We start from the raw sequence: 24,451 nt of genomic DNA on the forward strand, positions 1-24,451 counted from the left end.
TTCCACTCCACTCCATGCCATTCCACTCCACTCCAGTCAATTCCATTCCCCTCCATTCCATTCCATTCCATTCCACTCCATTCCAGTCCATTCCACTGTATTGCACTCCACGTCACTCCATCCCACTCCATTCCATTCGACTCAATTCCACTACACTCCTTTCCATTCCATTCCAATCAACTCCACTCCACTCCATTCCATTTCACACCACTCCATTCCAGTCAATTCTACTCCACTCCACTCCTTTTGCCTCCCCTCCATTCCATTCCGTTCCATTCATTCCATTCCATTCCACCCCACTTCACTCCAGTACATTCCACTCCATTCCACTCCACTGCATTCCACTCCATTGCATTCCACTCCATTTCATTTGATTCCACTCCATTCCTTTCCATTCCACTACCTTCCTGTCCAATACACTCCATTCCTCTCCACTCCACTCCATATCCACTCCATTCCATGCCATTCCATTCCACTCCACTACATTCCATTCCATTCCACTGCATTCCATTCTATTCCATTCCATTCCACTCCACTGCTCTCCACTCCACTCCACACTACTCAATTCCACTCCATTCCTTTCCACTCCACTCTATTCCTCTCCACTCCATTCCACTCCATTCCATTCCATTCCATTCCCCTTCCCTCCACTCCAGTCCCCTCCACTCCACTCCATTCAATTCCTTTCCATTCCACTGCACTCCACTCCATTCCAATGCATTCCACTCCATTCCCCTCCACACCTCTCCATTCCATTCCATTCCATTCCATTCTATTCCATTCCACTTCTTTCCACTCCACTCCACTCCATTCCACTCCACTCAACTCCATTCAATGGCATTCCATTCCATTCAATTCCATTCCATTCCAATCCGTTCCACTCCATTCCATTCAATTCTCTCCTTTCCAGTCCATATCACTTCACTCCATTCTATTCCATTCCATTCATTCCATTCCACTCCATTCCATTCCATTCATTCCATTCCACTCCATTCCATTCCATTCCACTCTATTCCCGTCCATTACACTCTATTGCACTCCACTCCACTCCATTCCACACAATTCCCTTCCAGTACACTGCATTGCTTTCCCCTCCATTCCACTACACTCCATTCCATTCCACTCCATTCCACTCTATTCCCTTCCATTCCACTCCACTCTACTCCACTTCATTCCATTCTTGTTCATTCTATTCCATTCCATTCCTCTACAGTTCACTCCCTTCCACTCGACTCCATTCCACTCCATTCCATTTCATTCCACTCCACTCCATTCCATTCCATTCCACTCGACTCTTCTGCATTCCACTGAATTCCATTCCACTCCACTCCATTCCAGTCCACTCCAGTCCATTCCATTCCATTTCTTTCCACTCCCCTCCACTCCACTGCACTCCACTCCAATCCATTCTAGTCCTCTCTACTCCATTCCATTCCACTCTATTCCATTGCATTCCATGCTGCTCCATTTCATTCGACTACTTTCCAATCCCCTCCATTCCATTTCATTCCATTCAACTCCATTCCACTCCACAGCATTCCATTCCACTCCACTCCCCTCCATTCCATTTCATTCCACTACATTTCACTCCATTCCATTCCATTCCACTCCAGTCCATTCCATTTCCCTCCAATTCACGCCACTCCACTCTACTCCCATCCATTTCATTGCATTCTTTTCCTTTCCACCCCAATCTATTCCATTCCACACCACTCCACTCCACTCCACTCCTTTCCGTTCCATTCCACTCCATTCCATTCAATTCCTTTATTCCCACAGGATCTCACTCTGTCACAAAAGCTGGATTGCAGTGGCACAATCTCAGCTCACATTTCTTTTCACCATTCCATTTCATTCCATTCCATCCCATTCCATTCTATACTATTTCACTCCAATCAACTGCACTCCAATCCATTCCATTCTACTCCATGCCGTTCCACTGAACTCCATTGCAATCCACTCCACTCCACTTCACTCCACTCCACTCAATTCCATTCCATTCCATTCCTTTTGACTCCATTGCATTCCATTTCTTTATTTCTTCAGAATATCACTGTGTCACACAGGCTAGAGTGCAGTGGCACAATCTCAGTTCACATTACATGTCACTTTCCATTGCATTGTATTCTATTGCATTGCATTAAATTGCTTTCCATTCCATTCCATTCCATTGCATTCCATTACATTCCATTACACTCCTTTCCAATCCACTCCACTCCACTCCACTACATTCCATTACATCTGATTCCATTCCACTCCATTCCACTCCACTCCACTCCACTGCTCTCCACTCCAATACATTCCAGTCCATCCCATTCCATTCCTCTCTATTCCACTGCACTACACTCCATCCCACTCCACTCTAGTTCATTCCATTCCATTCCATCCCATTGCATTCTTCTCCATTCCACTCCACACCACTTCACTCCAATCCATTCCATTCCACTCCAGTACCTTCAATTCCATTCCATTCCATTCCACTGTATTACTTTCCATTTATTTCTTTTGAGAGCATCTCAGTCTGTCACTCAGCCTGGAGTTCAGTGACACAATCTCAGCTTCCATTCCATTCCATTCCACTCCACTCCACTCCACTCCACTCTATTCTACTCCACTCCACTTCACCCCACACCAGTCCATTCCATTCCATTCTACTCCACCCCACTTCACCCAACACCACTCCATTCAACACCATTCCAATCGACTCCATTCTACTCCATTCCATTCAATTCCAATCCACTCCATTCCATTCCACTCCATTAAAATCCACTGCTTTCCATTCAATTCCACTCCACTGTAATCCACTCTATTCCATTCCAATCCATTCCATTCCATTCCTTTCCATTACATTCCACTCCAATCCAGTCCATTCCAATCTGTTCCATTCCTTTCGACTCCATTCCTTTCCATTCCTTTCCATTACATACCACTCCACTCCTCTCCATTCCATTCTATTCCATTCCATTAGACTCCATTCCATTCCATTCCTTTCCATCACATTCCACTCCACTCCAGTCCATTCCATTCCAATTAATTCCATTCGATTCGATTCCATTCCATTCCACTCCATTCCAGCCCACTCTACTCCAATCCACTGCAATCTAATCCAATCCATTCCATTCCATTCCTCTTTACTCCATTCCATGCCATTCCATTCCACTCCATTCCTGTCCACTCCATTCCACTCCACTCCATTCTACTCCACTCTATTTCATTCCATTCCATTCCACTCGACTCCACTCCATTGCACTGCTCTCCTCTCCACTCTATTCCATTCCATTCCACTTCATTCCATTCCATTCCACTCTACTCCATTCAACTCCAATCCATTCCAGTCAACTCCATTCCCTTCCACTCCATTTGACTCCATTCCACTCCGCCCTACTCCATTCCACTCCACTCCACTCAATTCAATTGCATTCCACTCCATTCCTCTCCATTCCATTCCATTCCACTCCACTCCACTCCATTACACTCCACTTCACTCCTCTCCCTTCAGTCCTCACCAATCCATTCCATTCCATTCGTTTCAACTCCAATACATGCCCTTACACAACACTCCATTCCACACCTCTGTACTCCACTCCGCTCCACTCCTCTCCTTTGAATTCCACTCCATTCCATTCCATTCTTTTTTTTCGAGAGTATCTCACTCTGTCACAAAAGATGGAGTGCAGTGGCACAATCTCAGCTCACATTTCTTTTCACCGTTGCATTTCATTCCATTCCATCCTATTCCATTCAATACTATTTCACTCCGGTCGACTACACTCCACCCCATTTTATTCCACTCCATCCCCTTCCATTCGGCTCCATTCCAATCCACTCCACTCCACTCCACTCCACTCCACTCTACTGTATTCCATTCCATTCCATTTCACTCTCTTGCATTCCATTCCTTTCTTTCTACAGGATATCACTGTGTCATCCAGGCTGGAGTGCAGTGGCACAATCACAGCTCACATTACATGTCACTTTCCAATGCATTGAATTCCATTCCATTGCATTCCATTGCTTTCCATTCCAATCCATTCCATTCCACTGAATTCCTTTCGTTTCCAAAACACTCCTTTCCACTCCACGTAACTCCAGTCCACTACGTTCCATGCCATCCTATTCCATTCCACTGAATTCCACTCCTCTCCACTCCACTGCACTCCAATCCACTCCATTCCACTCCATCCCATTCTATTCCGATCAATTCCACAGCAATCCACTCCACCCCACTCCATTCCACTTCATTCTATTCCATTCCACTCTATTCCATTCCATTCCACTCTACACCACCACAATCCTCTCCAATCCACTTCATTCCATTCCACTCGTTTCCGCTCCACTCCATTCCACTCCATTCCATTCCACTCCACTCCACTGCATTGCACTCGACTCCATTCCACTCCATTCCATTCCATTCCATTCCACTCGAGTGCACTCCATTACACTCCACCCCACTCCATTGCACTTCTCTCCTCTCCACTTCATTCCGTTCCATTCCACCCCATTCCGTTCCATTCCACTCTACTCCATTCCACTCCACTCCATTCCACTCCACTCCATTCCATTCCACTCCATTAGACTCCATTGCACTCCACCCTACTTCATTCCACTCCACTCCACTCCATTCAATTGCATTCCACTCCATTCCTCTGTATTCCATTATATTCCACTCCACTCCACTTCACTCCCCTCCTCTTCACTCCTCTACAATCCATTCCACTCCATTCGTTTCAATTCTAATACATTCCCTTCGACACCACTTCATTCCACACCACTCTACTCTTCTCCACTCTACTCCATTCCATTCCACTTCATTTCATTCCATTCCATTCCTTTTTTTTCCGCAGGATCTCACCCTGTCACAAAAGATGGAGTGAAGTGGCACAATCTCAGCTCACATTTCTTTTCACTGTTCCATTGCATTCCATTCCATCCCATTCCATTCAATGCCATTTCACTCCCCTCCACTGCACTCGACTTCCATTCATTCCACTCCATCCCATTCCTTTTGGCTCCATTCCAATCCACTCCACTGTACTCCACTCCACTCCATTCCATTCCATTTCACTCCATTGCATTCCATTCCTTTCTTTTGACATGATATCACTGTCATCCAGGCTGGAGTGCAGTGGCACAATCTCAGCTCACATTACATGTCACTTTCCATTGCATTGAAATCTATTCCACTGCATTCCATGGCTTTCCATTCAATACCATTCCATTCCATTCCATTGAATTCCATTACACTCCTTTCCACTCCATGAAACTCTAGTGCACTACATTCCATGCCATCTGAATCCATTCCACTGAATTCCTCTCCTCTCCACTCCACTGCACTCCAATCTACTCCATTCCACTCCATCACATTCCTTTCTGATCCATTCCACTGCACTCCACTCCACTCCACTTCATTCCATTCCATTCCATCCCCTTCCATTCCTCTCCATTCCACTCCACTCCACTCCACTCCACTCCACTGCAGTCCACTCCACTCCAATCCATTCCATGTCATTCCATTCCAGTGAATTCCATTCCATTCCTTTCTTTTGACAGTATCTCACTCAGTTAATCATCCTGGAGGGCAGTGGCACAATCTCAGGTTCCATTCCATTCCGTTCCATTCGACTCCAGTCCACTCCACTGCACTCCACCCTACTCCATTACACTCCATTCCACCCCATTCTATTCCACTACATTTCACACAACTCCATTACATTCCATTCCAGTCTACTCCACTCCACTCCATTCCATTCCAATCCATTCCACTCCACTCCATTCCATGATCCCATTCTATTCCACCCCACTACACCCCATTACATTCCACTACATTCCACTCCACTCCACTCCACTCCACTCCACTCTATTCTGCTCCATTCCATTCCATTCCATTCCATTCCATTTCATTCCACTCCATTCCATTCCATTCCTCTGCATTCCATTCCATTCCATTCCATTCCATTCCTTTCCACTCCATTCCACTTCATTTCATTCCACTCAACTCCACTCCAATCCATTCCACTCCACTCCATTCCAATCCATTGCACTCCATTCTTTGCCACTCTATTCCACTCCACTCCATTCCACTCCACTGCACTGAATTCTACTCCACTTCTGTCCATACGTTTCCATTACATTTCACTGCATTCCATTCCCCTCCACTCCACTCCATTCCTCTCCAGTCAACTTCATTCCACTCCACTCCACTCCACTCCACTCCTCAACATTCTAATTCATTCCATTCCATTCAATTCCATTCCTTTCCACTCCACTCTACTCCACTCCAATCCAGTAAAATCCATTCCACTCCATTCCATTCCACTCCATTGCACTCCACTCCAATCCACTCCACTCCATTCCATTCCACTCCACTCCACCCCAATCCACTCCACCCCATACCACTCCACTCCATTCCATTCCATTCCATTCCACTCCCCTCAACCCCATTTCACTGCCCTACACTCCATCAAACTCCAGCCAATACCACTCCACTACTTCCACTCCATGCCGTTCCATGTAATTCCATGCCATGCCACTCAACTCCACTTCTTTCCACTATACTCCACTCCATTACATTCTGCTCCGTTCCATTCCACTCCATTCTATCCCAGTCCACTCCAATCCATTGCACTCCATTGTGTTCCATTCCATTCCATGCCATTCCACTCCACTCCAATCGACTCCAATCCACTCCACTCCATTACTGTCCACTCCACTCCACTCTATTCCTCTCGACTCCATTGCATTCCATTCTATTCCACTCCACTCCCCTCCATTCCACTCTACTCCACTCCATTCCAATCCATTCCACCCCATTCCATTCCATTCAACTCCATTCTAGTTTAATCCACTCCACTCCACTCCACTCCATTCCAAAACACTCCACTCCATTCCATTCCACTCCACTCCACTCCACTACATTCCATTCCATTCCATTCCATTCCATTCCATTCAATTCCATTCCTCTCCACACAACACCCCTCCACTCCAATTCAGTCTATTCCATTCCACTCCACTCCATTCCATTAAATTCCACTACATTTTCTGCCACTCCATTCCACACCATTCCATTCCACTCCAATCCACTCAATTCTACTCCACTTGTCTCCATACCATTTCATTCCATTCCACTCCATTCGATTCCACTTCATTCTATTCCATTCCATTGCATTCCACCCCACTCCACTCTACTACACTGCGTTCCATTCCACTCCCCTCTTCTCCATTCATTCCTATCCATTCCCTTCCACTCCACTCCACTCCACTCCACTCCACTCCACTCCAACCCATTCCATTCCAATCCATTCCATTCCATTCCATTCCACTCCACTCCATTCCACTGCACTCCATTACATTCCATTGCATTCCATTCCACTCCACTGCATTCCACTCCAATCCACTCCATTCCACCCCAATCCACTCCAGTCCATTCCATTCCATTCCACTCCATTTCATTCCTTTCCAATCCATTCCTGTCCACTCCACTCCACTGAATTCCACTCCACTCCTCTCCATTCCACTCCTTTCCATTCCACTCCCTTCCACTCCACTCCACTCCATTCTACTGCACTGCAATCCATTCCATTCCATATGATTCCTCTCCACTCCACCCTACTCTACTCCACTCCATTCCGAGCCACTCCATTCAATTCAATTCCATTACATTCCCCTCTACTCCACTCCATTCAACTCCACTCCACTCCAATCCATTACACTCCACTCCATTCCATTCCATTCCATTCCATTCCATTCCATTCCATTCCATTCCATTCCATTCCATTAGATTCTACTCCATTCCATTCCACTCTATTCCACTCCACTCCACTCCAATCCACTGCATTCCATTCCATTCAAATCCGCTCCATTCTACTCCAGTCTACTCGAATCCACTCCACTATACTCCATTCCGTTCCACTCTATTCCATTCCATTCAATTCCTTTCTTTCCATAGTATCTCACTCTGTCACAAAGGCTGGAGTGCAGTGGCACAATGTCAGCTTACGTTTCTTTTCACCTTTCCATTGCATTCCATTCCATCAACTTCCATGCCATAGTGTTTCACTCCACTCCACTCCATTCCATTCCATTCCACTCCATCCGAATTCATTCGAATCCATTCCATTCCACTCAACTCCACTCTACTCCACTCCATTTCATTCCATTCCATTCCTCTCCGCTGAATTCCACTCCACTCCACTCCACTCCATTCCATTACGCTCCATCCCATTCCATTCGATTACATCCCACTGCACTGCATTCCGCTCCACTCCATTCCACTCCACTCCACTCCATTCCACTCCATTCCACTCCACTTCATTCCACTCCACTCCATTTCATTCCACTCTAACCCATTCCACTCCACTGCGCTCCATTCCATTTCATTCCGTTCCACGTCATTCCACACCAATCCAAACCATTCCACTCCATTCCACTCCACTCCCTTCAACCCCATTCCATTCCATTCCACTGTATTTCAACTCCATTCCACTGTATTTCAGTCCAGTCCACTCCATTCCACTCCATTTCATTCCATTCCATTCCACATTCCATTCCACATTCCTTTCCACGTTCCATTCCATTCTATTCCGTTTTCCATTCCCCATTCCATTCCACCTTCCATTACTTTCATTCCACATTGCATTAAACATTCTATTCCACGTTCCATTCCTTTCCATTCCACATTCCATTACATTCAGTTCCACATTCCATTCCACATTCCATTCCAATACACTCTTCATTCCATTCCATATTGCATCCCATTACATTGCACATTCCATTCCTTTCTTTTCCATTCCATTCCTGATTCCATTTCACATTGCATTCCATTCCATTGCACTTTCCTTTCCAGTCCGTTCCACGTTCCATTTCACATTTCATTTTATTTCATTCCACATTCCATTCCATTCCATTCCATTCCACATTCCATTCCATTCCATTCCACATTCCATTCCATTCCATTCCACATTCCATTCCATTCCATTCCACATTCCGATGCTTACAATTCCATTCCACAATCCATTCCGTTCCATTTCACATCCGATTCCTTTCCATTCCACAGTCCATTCTATTCCTTTCCACATTCCATTCCACGTTCCACTCCATTGCATTCCACATTCCAATCCGTTCCTTTCCAATCCTTTCTATTCCACATGCCATTTCATTCGATTCTACATTCCATTCCACTCCATTCCACAATCAATTCCATTGCATTCCACCTTCCATTCCATTGCATTCCACTCCACGTTCCATTCCATAATCCTTTCCACGTTCAATTCCACTTTCCATTACATTTTCCGATCCAGGTTTCATTCCACGTTCCATTCCATGTTCCATTCCTTTCCATTCCATGTTCCATTCGTTATTCCATTCCAATTTCCATTCCACATTCCATTGCACATTCCATTCCGTGTTCTATTCCATTCCATTCCACATTCCATTCCATTCCGTTCCACGTTCCATTTCACGTTCCACTCCATTCCATTCCATTCCATTCCAGATTCCATTCCACATTCCATTCTGTTAAAGTCTGCATTCCATTCCATTCTATTCCATTCCATTACAGATTCCATTTAACATTACATTCCATTCCTTTCCACGTTCCATTCCATTCCATTCCACGTTCCATTCCACATTCCATTCCACATTCTATTCCATTTCATTCCACATTCCATTCCATTCCATTCCACTTTCCATACCATTCCATTCCACTTTCCATTCCATTCCATTCCACATTCCATTCCACATCCCATTCCATTCCACATTCCATTCCATTCCATTCCATTCCACATTCCATTCCATCCATTTCCATTCCACAATCCAATCCATTCCATTACACATTCCATTCCTTTCCATTCCATTTCACAGTCCATTCCATTCCATTCCAAATTCCTTTCCTCATTCCATTCCACATTCCATTCCATTCCGTTCCAAACAATTCCATTCCACATTCCATTTCATTTGATTCTACATTCCATTCCATTTCAATCCAGAATCCATTCGATTCCATTGCACAATCCATTCAACTCCATTCCTCTCCACGTTCCATTCCACATTCCATTCCACTTTCCATTCCACTTTCCTTTACTCGTTCCACTCCACGTTTCATTCCACATTCCACTCCATTTTCCATTTCATTGCATTCCATGTTCCTTTCCTCATTCCATTCCACGTTCCATTCCATTCCATTTCACATTCCACTGTACATTCTATTCCTCATTCCATTCCATTCCATTCCACATTCCATTCCATTGCGTTCCACATTCCATTCCACATTCCATTCCATTCCATTCCATTCCATTACAAACCACATTCCATTCCATTCTATTCCATTCCGTTCCTCATTCCAATTCACATTACGTTAGATTCCATTCGAAGTTCCATTCCTTTAAACTACACATGCAATTCCATTCTATTTCATTTCATTCCACATTCCATTTCACATTCCATTCCATTAAATTACACATGCAATTCCATTCTGCTTCATTCCATTCCTCATTCCATTTCACATTCCATTCCATTCCATTCCACGTTCCATTCCAATCCATTCCACGTTCCATTCCACATTCCGATCCATTCAATTCCACAGTCCATTCAGTATTCCTTTCCATTCCATTCCACTTTCCATTCGTTTCCATTCCATTCCATGTTCCATTTCATTCCATTTCACATTCCATTCTGTTCCATTCCATTGCATTCCACTTTCAATTCCATTCCATTCCTTTCCATATTCCATTGCATTCCACTCTCCATTCCATTCCATTCCACATTCCATTCCACATTCCTTTCCATTCCATTCCACATTTCATACCATTCCATTCCTTTCCAGTTTCCATCTCACATTCAATTTGATTCTATTCCATTCCATTCCCTTCCATTCCACATTGCATTCCATTCCTTTCCACATTCAATTCCATATTGCCTACCATTCCATTGAACATTCCATTCCATTTTCCTTTCCCATTCATTCAATTTGACATTCCATTCTATTCCATTCCTTCATTCTACATTCCAATCCATTCCTTTCCACATTCTTTTCCATTCCGTTCCACATTCCATTCCATTCCATTCCACATTCCATTACAAATTCTATTCCATTCCATTCCGCATTGCATTGCAAATTCCATTCAATTACATTCGACATTCCGTTCCAAATTCCATTCCATTCCATTCCACATTCCATTGCATATTCCATTCCATTCCACATTGCATTCCATTCCTTTCCACTTTCCATTCCACGTTGCATTCCACGTTCCAATCCATGTTCCATTTCAGTCCATTCCATGATCCATTCCACGTTCCATTCCACTTTCCTTTCCACCTTCCTTTCCACGTTCCATTCCACATTCCTTTCCATGTTCCGTTCCACATTCCATTCCACATTTCTTTCCCGCTTCCATTCAGCTTCCCTTTCCAAATTTCATTCCAATTCATTCCACTTTCCATTCCATTCCTTTCCACATTTCATTCCATTCCTTTCCAATCCACATTCCATTCCACATTCCATTAAACGTTCCATTCCACATTTCATTCCATTTCATTGTACATTCCATTCCACAATCCATTGCACATTCCATTCTATTCCATTCCGTATTCCGTTCCATTCCATTCCACATTCCTTTCCATTCCATTCCACATTGCGTTCCATTCCATTCCACATCCATTCCATTCAATTCCACACTCCATTCCAGTCAATTCCAAACCATTCCATTCCTTTCCACATTAAATTCCATTCCATTCCACTGTCCATTCCACATTCCCTTCCATTCCGTTCGACATTCCATTCGTTTCCATTCCTTTCCGCTCCACATTCAATTTCATTCCGTTTCATTCCACATTCAATTTCATTCCATTCCATTCCTTGTCACATTCCATTCCTTTCCATTCCTTTCCACATTCCATTCAAATCCATTCCATACCACATTCCATTCCACTCCACATTCTATTTTACATTCCATTCCATTACATTCCACGTTCCATTCCGCATTCAGTTCCATTCCATTCCACATTCCGTTCCATTCAATTCCATTCAAGTCCACATTCCATTCCATTCCTTTCCATTACAGTTTCGACTCCATTGCATTCCACATTCCATTCCACATTCCATTCCATTACTTTCCACGTTATATTCCACATTCCATTCCATTGCATTCCTCATTCCATTCCACATTCCATCACATTCCTTTCCACATTCCATTCCATTCCATTCCACATTCCATTCCATTCTATTCCATATTCCATTTCTTTCCATTACACTTTTAATTCAATTACATTCCTTTCAATATTCCATTCCATTACATTCCTCATTCCATTCCACTCCATTTCATTCAACTTTCCACTCCATTCCATTCCACACTCCATTCCATTCCATTCCACATTCAATTCCACTTTCCTTTCCATTCCATTCCACGTTCCATTCCACATACCATTCCGCTTTCCATGCCACATTCCACTCTATTCCTTTTCACATTCCATTCCATTCCATTCCAATTTCCATTTAACGTTCCATTCCTCTCCATTCAACGATCCATTCCATTCCACTTTCCATTCCATTCCATTTCACTATCCATTCCGTTCCATTCCACTTTCCCTTCCATTCCATGTTCCATTCCATTCCATTCTATGTTCCCTTCCACATTCCATTCCTCCTTCCAATCCACATTCCATTCCATTCCACATTCCATTCCACATTCCATTCCACATTCCTTTCCACATTCCATACCATTCTATTCCACTTTCCATTTCATTTTCCATTTCACTCCATTACACGTTCCATTCCATTCCACCTTCCTTTCCATACCATTCCACGTTCCATTCCATTCCATTCCACTTTCCATTCCATTACATTCCACTTTCCATTCCGCATTCCATTCCATGTTCCATTAAACTTTCCATTCCATTCCATTCCACGTTCCATTCCTCATTCCATTCCGCGTTTCATTCCATTGCATTCCACATTCCATTCCTCATTGCATTCCATTCCATTCCACTTTCTATTCCGTTCAATTCAACTTTCCATTCCATTCCAATCCACATTCTATACCACATTCCATTCCATTCCTCTTTCCTTTCCATTCCATTCCACCATGCATTCCATTCCTTTCTGTTTCCATTCCATTCAAATCCACCTTCCGTTCCATTCAATTTTCCATTCCATTCCACTTTCCATTCCACGTTCCACTCCACGTTCCACTCCACGTTTCATTTCACGTTCCTTTCCACTTTCCATTCCACTTTCCACTCCACGTTCCGTTCGACATTCCATTCCATGTTACATTCCATTTCATTCCCCGTTCCATTCCTCATTCCATTCACATTCCATTCCATTCCATTCCACATTCTATTCCACGTTCCATTCCTCATTCCATTCCATTCCGTTCCACATTCTATTCCATGTTCCATTCCAATCCATTCCACATTCCACTCTGCTTTCCATTCCATTAGAAACCACATTCCATTACAGTACAATCCACATTCCATTCCATTCCTTATTCGATTTCACATTCCATTCCATTCCTTTTCACATTCGATTCCATTCCATTCCACATTCCATTCCATTCCATTTCATTCCATTCCTCATTCCATTTCACATTCCATACCATTCTACTCCACGTTCCATTCCATTCCATTTAACGTTGCATTCGACATTCCATTCCATTCCATTCCATATTCCATTCCATATTCCATTCCATTCCATTCCACATTGCATTCGATTCCATTCCCTTCCATTCCACATTCCATTCCCTTCCATTCCACATTCCATTCCATTCCATTTCACGTTCTATTGCATTCCATTGCATTCCACATTCCATTCCATTGCATTTCACATTCCATTCCATTCCAAATTCAATACCGTTCCATTAGACATTACTTTCCATTCCATTCCACTGCATTCCACGTTCCATTCCATTCCATTCAACATTCCATTCCATTCCATTCCACATTCCACACCATTCCATTCCACTTTCCTTTCCATTCGCATTCCATTCCTTTCTATTCCATTCGCTTTCCATTCCTTTCCATTCCACATTCAATTCAATTCCAATCCACATTAAATTCCATTCAAATCCACATTCCATTGCATTCCACTCCTTTCCATTACACATCCCATTCCACACCATTCCATTACAAATTCCATTCCCCATTCCATTCGATTCCATTCCATGCTCCATTCCATTCCGTTCCATTCCATTGCATTCCACGTTCCAATCCATTCCATTCCACATTCCATTCCACGTTCCATTCTATTAAAGTCCTCATTCCATTCCATTCTTTTCCATTCCATTACTGATTCCATTTCACATTACATTCCATTCCATTCCTGATTCCATTTCACATTACATTCCATTCCATTCTACGTTCCATTCCACATTCCATTCCATTCCATTCCACATTCCATACATTTCCTTTCCCCTTTCCATTCCATTCCATTCCACATTCCATTCCACATTCCATTCCATTCCACATTCCATTCCATACCTTTCCATTCCACAATCCATTCCATTCCATTACACATTCGATTCCTTTCCATTCCTTTCCACAGTCCATTCAATTCCATTCCAAATTCCTTTCCACATTCCATTCCACATTGCTCTCCATTCCATTCCACATTCCACTCCATTCCGTTCCAAACTATTCCATTCCACATTCCATTTCATTTGTTTCTACATTCCATTCCATTCCATTCCAGAATCCATTCCATTCCATTCCACATTCCACTCCACTCCATTCCTCTCCACTTTCCATTCCACATTCCATTCCACTTTCCATTCCACTTTGCTTTACTCGTTCCACTCCACGTTTCATTCCACATTCCATTCCATGTTTCATTACATTACATTCCATGTTCCATTCCTCATTCCATTCCACATTCCATTCCATTCCATTTCACATTCCACTGCACATTCTATTCTACATTCCATTCCATTCCATTCCTCATTCCATTCCACTGCATTCCACATTCCATTCCACGTTCCATTCCATTCCATTCCATTACAAGACATATTCCATTCCATTCTCTTCCATTCCATTCCTCATTCCATTTCACATTACATTAGATTCCATTCGAAGTTCCTTTCCATTAAATTACACATGCAATTCCATTCTATTTCATTCCATTCCTCATTCCATTTGACATTCCAATCCATTCCATTCCACGTTCCAATCCATTCCATTCCAAGTTCCATTCCATTCCATTCCACGTTCCATTTCACATTCCATTCCGTTCCACTCCACATTCATTCCACATTCCATTCCATTCCATTCCACATTCCATTTCATATTCCACTCCGTTCCATTCCACATTCATTCCACATTCCATTCCACATACCATTCCACATTCCATTCCATTCCATTCCACATTCCATTCCATTCCATTCCACATTCGATTTCACATTCCATTCCACATTCCATTCCATTCCTTTCCACATTCTATTCCACATTCCATTTAATGTTCCTTTCCTCTCCATTCCACGTTCCATTCCACGTTCCATTCCACGTCCCATTTCTTTTCATTCCGCGTTGAATTCCACAGTCAATTCCATTCCATTTCACGTTCCTTGCTACATTCCATTCCAAATTCTATTCCTAGTTCCTTTCTGTCAATTCCATATTCCATTCCACACTCCATTCCAAATTCCTTTCCACATTCTATTCCATTCAATTCCACACTCCATTCCACATTCCTTTGCAGATTCCATTCCGTTCCATTCCACATTTCTTTCCAGATTACATTCCACATTCCATTCCACATTCCATTCCATTCCATTACACATTCCATTCCATTCCATTCCAGATTCCATTTCACATTCCGTTTCACAATCCATTCCACATTCAGTTGCACACTCCATTCCACATTCCATTCCACATTCCATTTCATTCCTTTCCATTCCACATACCTTTCCAGATTCCATTCCCCATTCCATTCCACATTCCATTTCATTCCATTCCACATTACATTCCATTCCATTCCACTTTCTTTTCCACATTCCATTCCATTCCATTCCACATTCCATTCCTTTCCATTCCACGCTACATTCCATGTTCTTGTCCACGTTTCATTCCACGTTCCAGACTTCATTCCATTCCATTCCTTTCCACGTTCCATTCCTTTCAATTCCACTTTCCATTCCATTACATTTCACATTCCTTTCCACATTCCATTCTTTCCATTCCACATTCCATTTCTCATTCCATTACACATTACATTCCACACTCCATTCCACATTCAATTCCACATTCCATTCCTTTCCATTCCACATTCAATTCCACATTTCATTCCAGATTCCATTCCGTTTCATTCCACATCCCATTACACTTTCCATTCCATTCCATTTCAGATTCCATTCCATTCAATTCCACATTCCTTTCCACATTCCATTCCACATTCCATTTCACATTCTGTCCGACATTCAGTTCTACATTCCATTCCATTCCATTTCACACTCCATTCCAATTCTTTCCACATTCCATTCCACATTCCATTCCATTCGGTTCAACATTCCAATCCAATCCATTTCACATTCCATTCCGTTCCATTCCACATTCGTTTCCACATACCATTCCACCGACCATTACACATTCCAATCCACATTCCATTCCACATTCCAATCCGTTCCATTTCACAATTCCATTCCGCTCCATTCCGAATTCCTTTCCACATTCCATTCCACATTCCATTCCACATTCCATTCCTCATTCCATTCCACATTCCATTCCATTTCATTTCATTCCACATTCCATTCCTTTCCATTCCACCTTACATTCCACTTTCCTTTCCACGTTCCTTTCCAAGTTCCAATCCACGTTGCATTCCATTCCATTCCACGTTCCATTCCATGTTCCATTCCACAATCCATTTCACATTCCATTACACGTTCCATTCCATTCCATTCCACATTCCATTCCTTTCCATTCCATGTTCCATTTCATTCCATTCCATGATCCATATCATTCCATTCCACATTCCATTATACATTCCATTTCGCATTCCATTCCAGAATCCATTCCATTCCAATCCACGTCGCATTCCTTTCCATTCCACGTTCCATTCCGTTCCACACTCCATTACATTCCATCCCACATTACATTTCATTGCATTCCACATTCCTTTCCACATTGCATTACAATCCATTCCATTCCACTTTCCATTCCACATTCCATTCCACATTCCATTCCCCGTTCCATTCCATTCCATTCCGCATTCCCTACTATTCTCTGCCATTCCACATTCCATTCCATTCCATTCCACATTCCATTCCATTTCATTCCACATTGCATTCGATATTGCATTCCACATTCCATTCCATTCCTTTCCACATTCCATTCCATTCCATTCCACTTTCAGTTCCATTCCATTCCATATTCCATTCAACATTCCATTTCATTCCATTCCACATTCCATTCCATTCCATTCCACATCCCATAACTTTCCATTCCACATCCCATAACTTTCCATTCCACATTCCATTCAGTATTCAATTCCACGTCCCATTCTACATTCCATTTCACTTTCCATTGCACGTTTCATTCCATTCTATTCCACGTTACATTCCATTCCATTCCACGTTCCATTACATACCATTCAATTCCATTCCACATTTCATAACATTCCCTTCCATTCCATATTCCATTCCTTTCCTTTACACATTCGATTGAATTCCATTCCACATTCCATTCCATTTCATTCCATTCCATTCCACATTCCATTGCACATTACATTCCCTTCTATTCCATATTCCATTACATTCCATTCCACATTTCATTCCACTTTCCATTCCACGTTCCATTCCGTGTTCCATTACTCGTTCAATTCCACGTTCCATTCCATGTTCCATTCCATTCCATTCCAGATTCCACTGCACATTACACTCAATTCCATTCCATATTCCATACCATTAACTGCCATTCCATTCCACGTTCCATACCATTCCACCTTCCATTCCATTCCATTCCACATTCCATTCTGCATTCCATTAAATTCCTTTCCACATTCCATTCCATACCATTCCCTATTCCATAACCTCGCATTCCACATTCCGTTCCTCATTCAATTCCACGTTGCATTCCACATTTCATTCCACATTCCTTCCCACGTTCCTTTCCATTCCATTCCACTTTCTATTCCATTGCACGTTCCATTCCACATTCAATTCCGCATACCATTCCATTTCATTCCACGTTCCATTCCACTTTCCATTCCATTCTATTCCACGTTCCATTTTACGTTACATTATGTTCCATTCCACATCCCATTCCACAAACCATTCCACATTCCATTCCACATTCCATTCCAAATCCCATTGAATTCCAGTCAACTTTCGATTCCACATTCCACTCCATTCCATTCCAAATTCCATTTCATTTCAATCCAATTCCCATTCCACATTCCATTCCATTCTATTCCATATTCTATTCCACATTCTGTTCCACATTCCTTTCCATTCCATTACACATTCCATTCCACAATCCATTCCATTCCATTCCTCGTTCTATTCCACGTTCCATTCCACATTCTTTTCCACATTCCATTCCATTCCATTACACATTCCATTCCACAATCCATTCCATTCCACATTCCATTCCACAATCCATTCCATTCCATTCCTCGTTCTATTCCACGTTCCATTCCACATTGTTTTCCACATTCCATTCCATTCCATTCCGGTTTCCATTGCAGGATCCATTCCACATTCCATTCCACATTCCATTCCACGTTCCATTCCATTCCACATTCCATTGCATTCCATTCCATTCCACATTCCATTCCACGTTGCATTCCATTTCATTCTATTACATTGCATTCCATCCAACATTCCAAACCATTCCAATCCTCTCCACATTCCATTCCATTCCATTCCATTCCACATTCTATTCTTTTCCATTCCACATTCCAATCCATTCCATTGCACATTCCATTCCATTCCATTCCATTCTATTCCACTTTCCATACCATTCCATTGCATTCCACATTACATTCCTTTCCATTACACATTCCATTCCTTTCCATTCCACCTTCCATTCCATTCCATTCCACATTCCATTCCAATCCATTCCACCTTCCATTCCACATTCCATTCAAATCCATTCCACCTTCCATTCCAATCCATTCCATCTTCCATTCCACAGTCCATTCCACATTACCTTACATTTCATTCTATTCCATTGCACTCGATTCCACATTCCGTTCCACATTCCATTGCTTTCCTGTCCACATTCAGATCCACTTTCCATTCCACATTCCATTCTACTCCATTCCACATTGCATTCCACATTCCATTGCATTCCTGTCGACATTCCATTCCACATTCCGTTCCACATTCCATTCCATGTTCCATTCCATATTCCATTCAATTCCATTCCTTTCCACAATCCTTTCCACATTCCAATGCATTCCAGTCTGCATTCCATTCCACATTCCATTCCAATCCATTCCTCATTCCATTCAATTCCAATCCACATTGGATTCCACAATTTCATTCCATGCCATTCCACATTCCATTCCACATTCCATTCCATATTCCATTCAATTCCATTCGACATTCCATTCCACATTCCATTACATTCCATTCCACTTTCCATTCCACATTCCATTCCGCATTCCGTTCCACATTCCATTCTACGTAGCATTTCATTCCGTTCCATGTTGCATTCCAGGATCCGTTTCTTTCAATTCCTCCTTCCATTACACTTTCCATTGCACATTCCATTGTACCTTCCATTCCACATTACATTCCACGTTCCATTCCACTTTCCATTCAACGTTCCATTCCATGTTCCATTCCACATTCCATTCCTTTCCGTTCCACGGTCCATTTCACATTACATTCCCCATTCCATTCCACATTCCTTTCCATTCCCTTCCACTTTCCATTCCATTACATTCCACATTGCGTTTCATATTCCATTTCACATTCCATTCCTCAATCCATTCCATTCAATTCGACAATCATTTCCATTTCATTCCACATTCCACTCCAGATTCCATTCCATTCAATTCCATATTCCATTCCACACCATTCCATATTCCATTCCACATTCCATTCAACATTCCATTTCATATTCCATTCCACATTCCATTTCATATTTCATTCCACATTCCATTCCATTCCATTGCACCTTCCGTTTTACGTTTCATTCCATTCCATTCCACATTCCTTTGCACATTCCATTTCACATTGCATTCCACATTCCATTCCATTCCATTCCACATTCCATTCCACATTCCATTCCATTGCATTCAACATTGCATTCCATTCCATCTCACATTCCATTCCATGTTCCATTCCATTCCATTCCACATTCCATTCCATTCTGTTCCACATTGCATTCCACATTCCATTTCATTCCATTCCACACTCCATTCCATTCCACTCCACGTTCCATTCCACATTCCATTCCATTCCATTCCACATTCTATTCCACGTTCCATTCCATTCCAATCCATGTTCAATTCCACGTTCCATTCCACATTGCATTCCTCCTTCAATTCCACATTCGATTCCGTTCTATTCCACATTCCATTCCACAATCCATTCCACGTTCCATTCCATTCCACATCCCATTCAACATTCCATTCCATTCGATGCCGCATTCCATTCCATTCAATTTCACATTTCATTCCCCATTCCATTCCATTCTATTGCACATTCCATTCCACATTCCATTCCATTCTTCGTATCATTCCACATTCCATTCCACTTTCCATTCCACATTCCATTCCATGTTCCTTTCCTTTCCTTTCCACGTTCCATTCCATGATTAAATACATTCCATTACACACTCCGTTCCCCTTTCAGTTCCGCGTTCCATTCCATTGCATACCACGTTACATTCCACATTCCATTCCATTCTATTCCACTTTCCATTTCACATTGCATTCCACGTTCCATTCCACGTTTCACTCCTTTCCATTCCACATTCTATTCCATTCCACCTTCCATTCCACATTCCACTCCAGTCCGTCCCACATTCCTTTCGACATGCCATTCCATTCCATTCCAAATTCAATTCCACATTCCATTCCATTCCATTCCACATTGCAATCTATTGCACATACCATTCCATTGCATTCCACATTCCATTCCTCTTTCCCTTGCTTTCCATTCCACCTTCCATTCCATGTTCCATTCCACGTTCCTTTCCGTGGTCCATTCCACTCCATTCCATATTCCATACTAATCCATTCCTTTCCATTCCACAGTGCATTCCATTCCAATGCTTGTTCCATTCCACATTCCATTCCACATTCCATTCCTTTCCATTCAACATTCTATTCTTTCCATTCAACATTCCATTCCACACTCCATTCCACATTGCAATCCACATTCCATTCCGTTTCATTCCACATTACATTCCACATTGCATTCCACATTCCACTTAGTTCCATGCCACATTCCATTGCATTCCATTCAACATTCCTTTCCACTTTCCAATCTCTTCCATTCCACATTCCATTCCACTGCACTTTCCATTTCACATTCTATTCCACATTCCATTACACATTCCTTTGCATTCCATTCTACATTCCATTCTTCATTCTATTCCACATTTCATTCCACATTCCATTACATTGCAATCCATGTTCCCTTCCATATTCCATTCCACTTTCTATTCCACATTCCTTTCCATTCCATTCAACCTTCAATTCCACGTTCCGTTTCACATTCCATTCCACATTCCATTACGTCAATTCCATATTTCATTCCATTCCACTCTCCATTCCATGATGCATTCCAAGTTCCATTCCATTCCACACCACGTTCCATTCCACATTGCCCTCCATTCCATTCCATTCCATTTTCCATTCCACATTCCATTCCACATTACATTTCACATTACATTCCTTTCCATTCCACATTCCATTCCACATTCCTTTTCTTTCCATTCCACATTCAATTCCACATGCCGCTCAACATTCTATTCCACATTCCATTCCGTTCCATTCCACATTCCATTGAACTTTCCATTCCATTCCACTCCACATTCCAATCCACGTTCCATTCTCTCCATTCCACATTCCATTCCACATTCCATTCCACTTTCTATTCCGTTCCATTTCACATTCCAATCCACACTCCATTCCAGATTCCATTACACATTCCTTTCCGTTCCATTCCACATCCCTTTCCACATTCCATTCCTCATTCCATTCCACATTCCATCAAATTCCGTTCCACATTGCATTCCACAACCCACTACATTCCATTCCACATTCCATTCCATTCTATTCCACATTCCTTTCCACATTCCATTCCACATTCCATTCCATTCAATTTCAGATTCCATTCCTCATTGCATTCCACATTCCATTCCACAATCCATTCCACATTCCATTCCATTCTATTCCACATTCCCTTCCACATTCCATTCAACATTCCATTCCATTCCATTTCCCATTCCATTCCACATTCCATTCCACTTTCCTTCCCACGTTCCATTCCACGTTTCATTCCATTCCATTCCATGTTCCATTCCACGTTCCATTCCATTCAATTCCATGTTCCCTTCCACTTTCCATTCCATTCAATTCCACATTGCTTTTCACATTCCATTCCAGAATGCTTTGCATTGCATTTCTCATTCCATTCCATGTTCCATTCCACGTACCATTCCACGTTCCATTCCACGTTCCATTACATTCCATTCCACGTTCCATTGAACGTTCCATTCCACATTCCTTTCCACATTCCTTTACATTCCATTCCATTCCATTCCACATTCCATTCTACATTCCTTTCCACATTTCATTCCATTACATTCCAATTTCCTTTCCACGTTCCATTCCACGTTCCATTCCATTCCATTCCAAGTTTCATTCCATTCAATTCGACATTTCTTTCCATATTCCAGTTCACATTCCATTCCACATTCCATTTGACACACTATTGCATTCCCTTATATATTCCATTCTACATTCCTTTGAACATTCCATTCCATTCCATTGCACATTCCATTCCACATTCCATTGCATTACATTCTACATTCCATTCTACATTCCATTCCATTCGATTTCACATTCCCTTCCACGTTCCATTCCAAGTTCCATTTCATTCCATTCTACATTCCATTCCGTGTTCCATTTCACATTCCATTCCACATTCCTTTTCACATTCCATTCCATTCCATTCCATTCCATTTTTCTTTCTATATACCATTCCACATTCCTTTTCAATCCATTCCACATTCCTTTCCACATTCAAATCCATTCCATTCCACATTCCATTCCATTCCACATTACTTTCCAAACTCTATTCCACATTCCATTCCATTCCATTCCACTTTCCATTCCACATTCTATTCCACATTCCATTCCACATTCCTATTCATTCCATTTCATGTTCGACATTCCATTCCACATTCCATTCCAGATTCCATTCCACATTTCATTCCACATTCCTTTCCATTCCATTCAACATTCCATTCAACTATACTTTCCACATTCTATTTCACATTCGATTTCACATTCCATTCCATTCTATTCCACATTTCATTCCATTCCATGTTCCCTTTCACGTTCCATTCCACGTTCCACTCCACGTTCCATTTCATTCCATTCCATGTTCCATTCCACTTTGTATTCCATTCCATACCACTTTCCATTCCACATTCCATTCCACATTGCATTCCACATTACATTCCTTTCCATTCCACATTGCATTCCACATTCCATTCCACATTCCAATCAAGATTGCATTCCACATTCTAGTCCATTCCATTCCACCTACCATTCCATTGCATTCCATTCTATTCCACATTCCATTCCATTACATTCCATTCCATTATATTCCACATTCCATTCAATTACATTCCACATTCCATTCCACATGCCATTCCACATTCTTATCAACGTTCCATTCCTTTCCATTGCACGTTCTATTCCATTCCATTCGACATTCCATTCCATTTAATTCCACATTTCGTTCCATTCCGTTGCATTCCACATTCCTTTCCATTCCATTCCGCTTTCCATTCCATTGCCTTCCCTTCTATTCCACATTCCATTCCATTCCATTCTACTCCACGTTCCATTCTATTATATTCCACATTCCATTCAATTACTTTCCACATTCCATTCCACATTTCATTCCACATTCTATTCCACATTGTTTTCCTTACTATTCCACATTCTATTCCGTTACTTTCTACATTCCATTCCATTCAATTCTACATTCCATTCCATTCCATTCCATTCCACATTCCATTCCACTCAATTCTGCATCCCATTCCATTCCATTCCATTCTATTCCACATTCCATTCCAATCACTCCACATTCCATTCCATTCCATTCCACATTCCCTTCCACATTCCATTCAACATTCTTTTCCACGTTCCACTCCATTCCATTCAACATTCCTTTCCATTCCATTCCACATTCCATTCCTCACTTCATTGCTTTCCTTTCAACATTGCATTCCACATTCCATTCCATTCCATTCCACATTTCATTCCACGTTCCATTCC

The sequence above is a fragment of the Pongo abelii genome, chromosome 17 (genome assembly GCF_028885655.2).
Source record: "Pongo abelii isolate AG06213 chromosome 17, NHGRI_mPonAbe1-v2.0_pri, whole genome shotgun sequence".
In the NCBI taxonomy this organism is placed as follows: Eukaryota; Metazoa; Chordata; class Mammalia; order Primates; family Hominidae; genus Pongo; species Pongo abelii.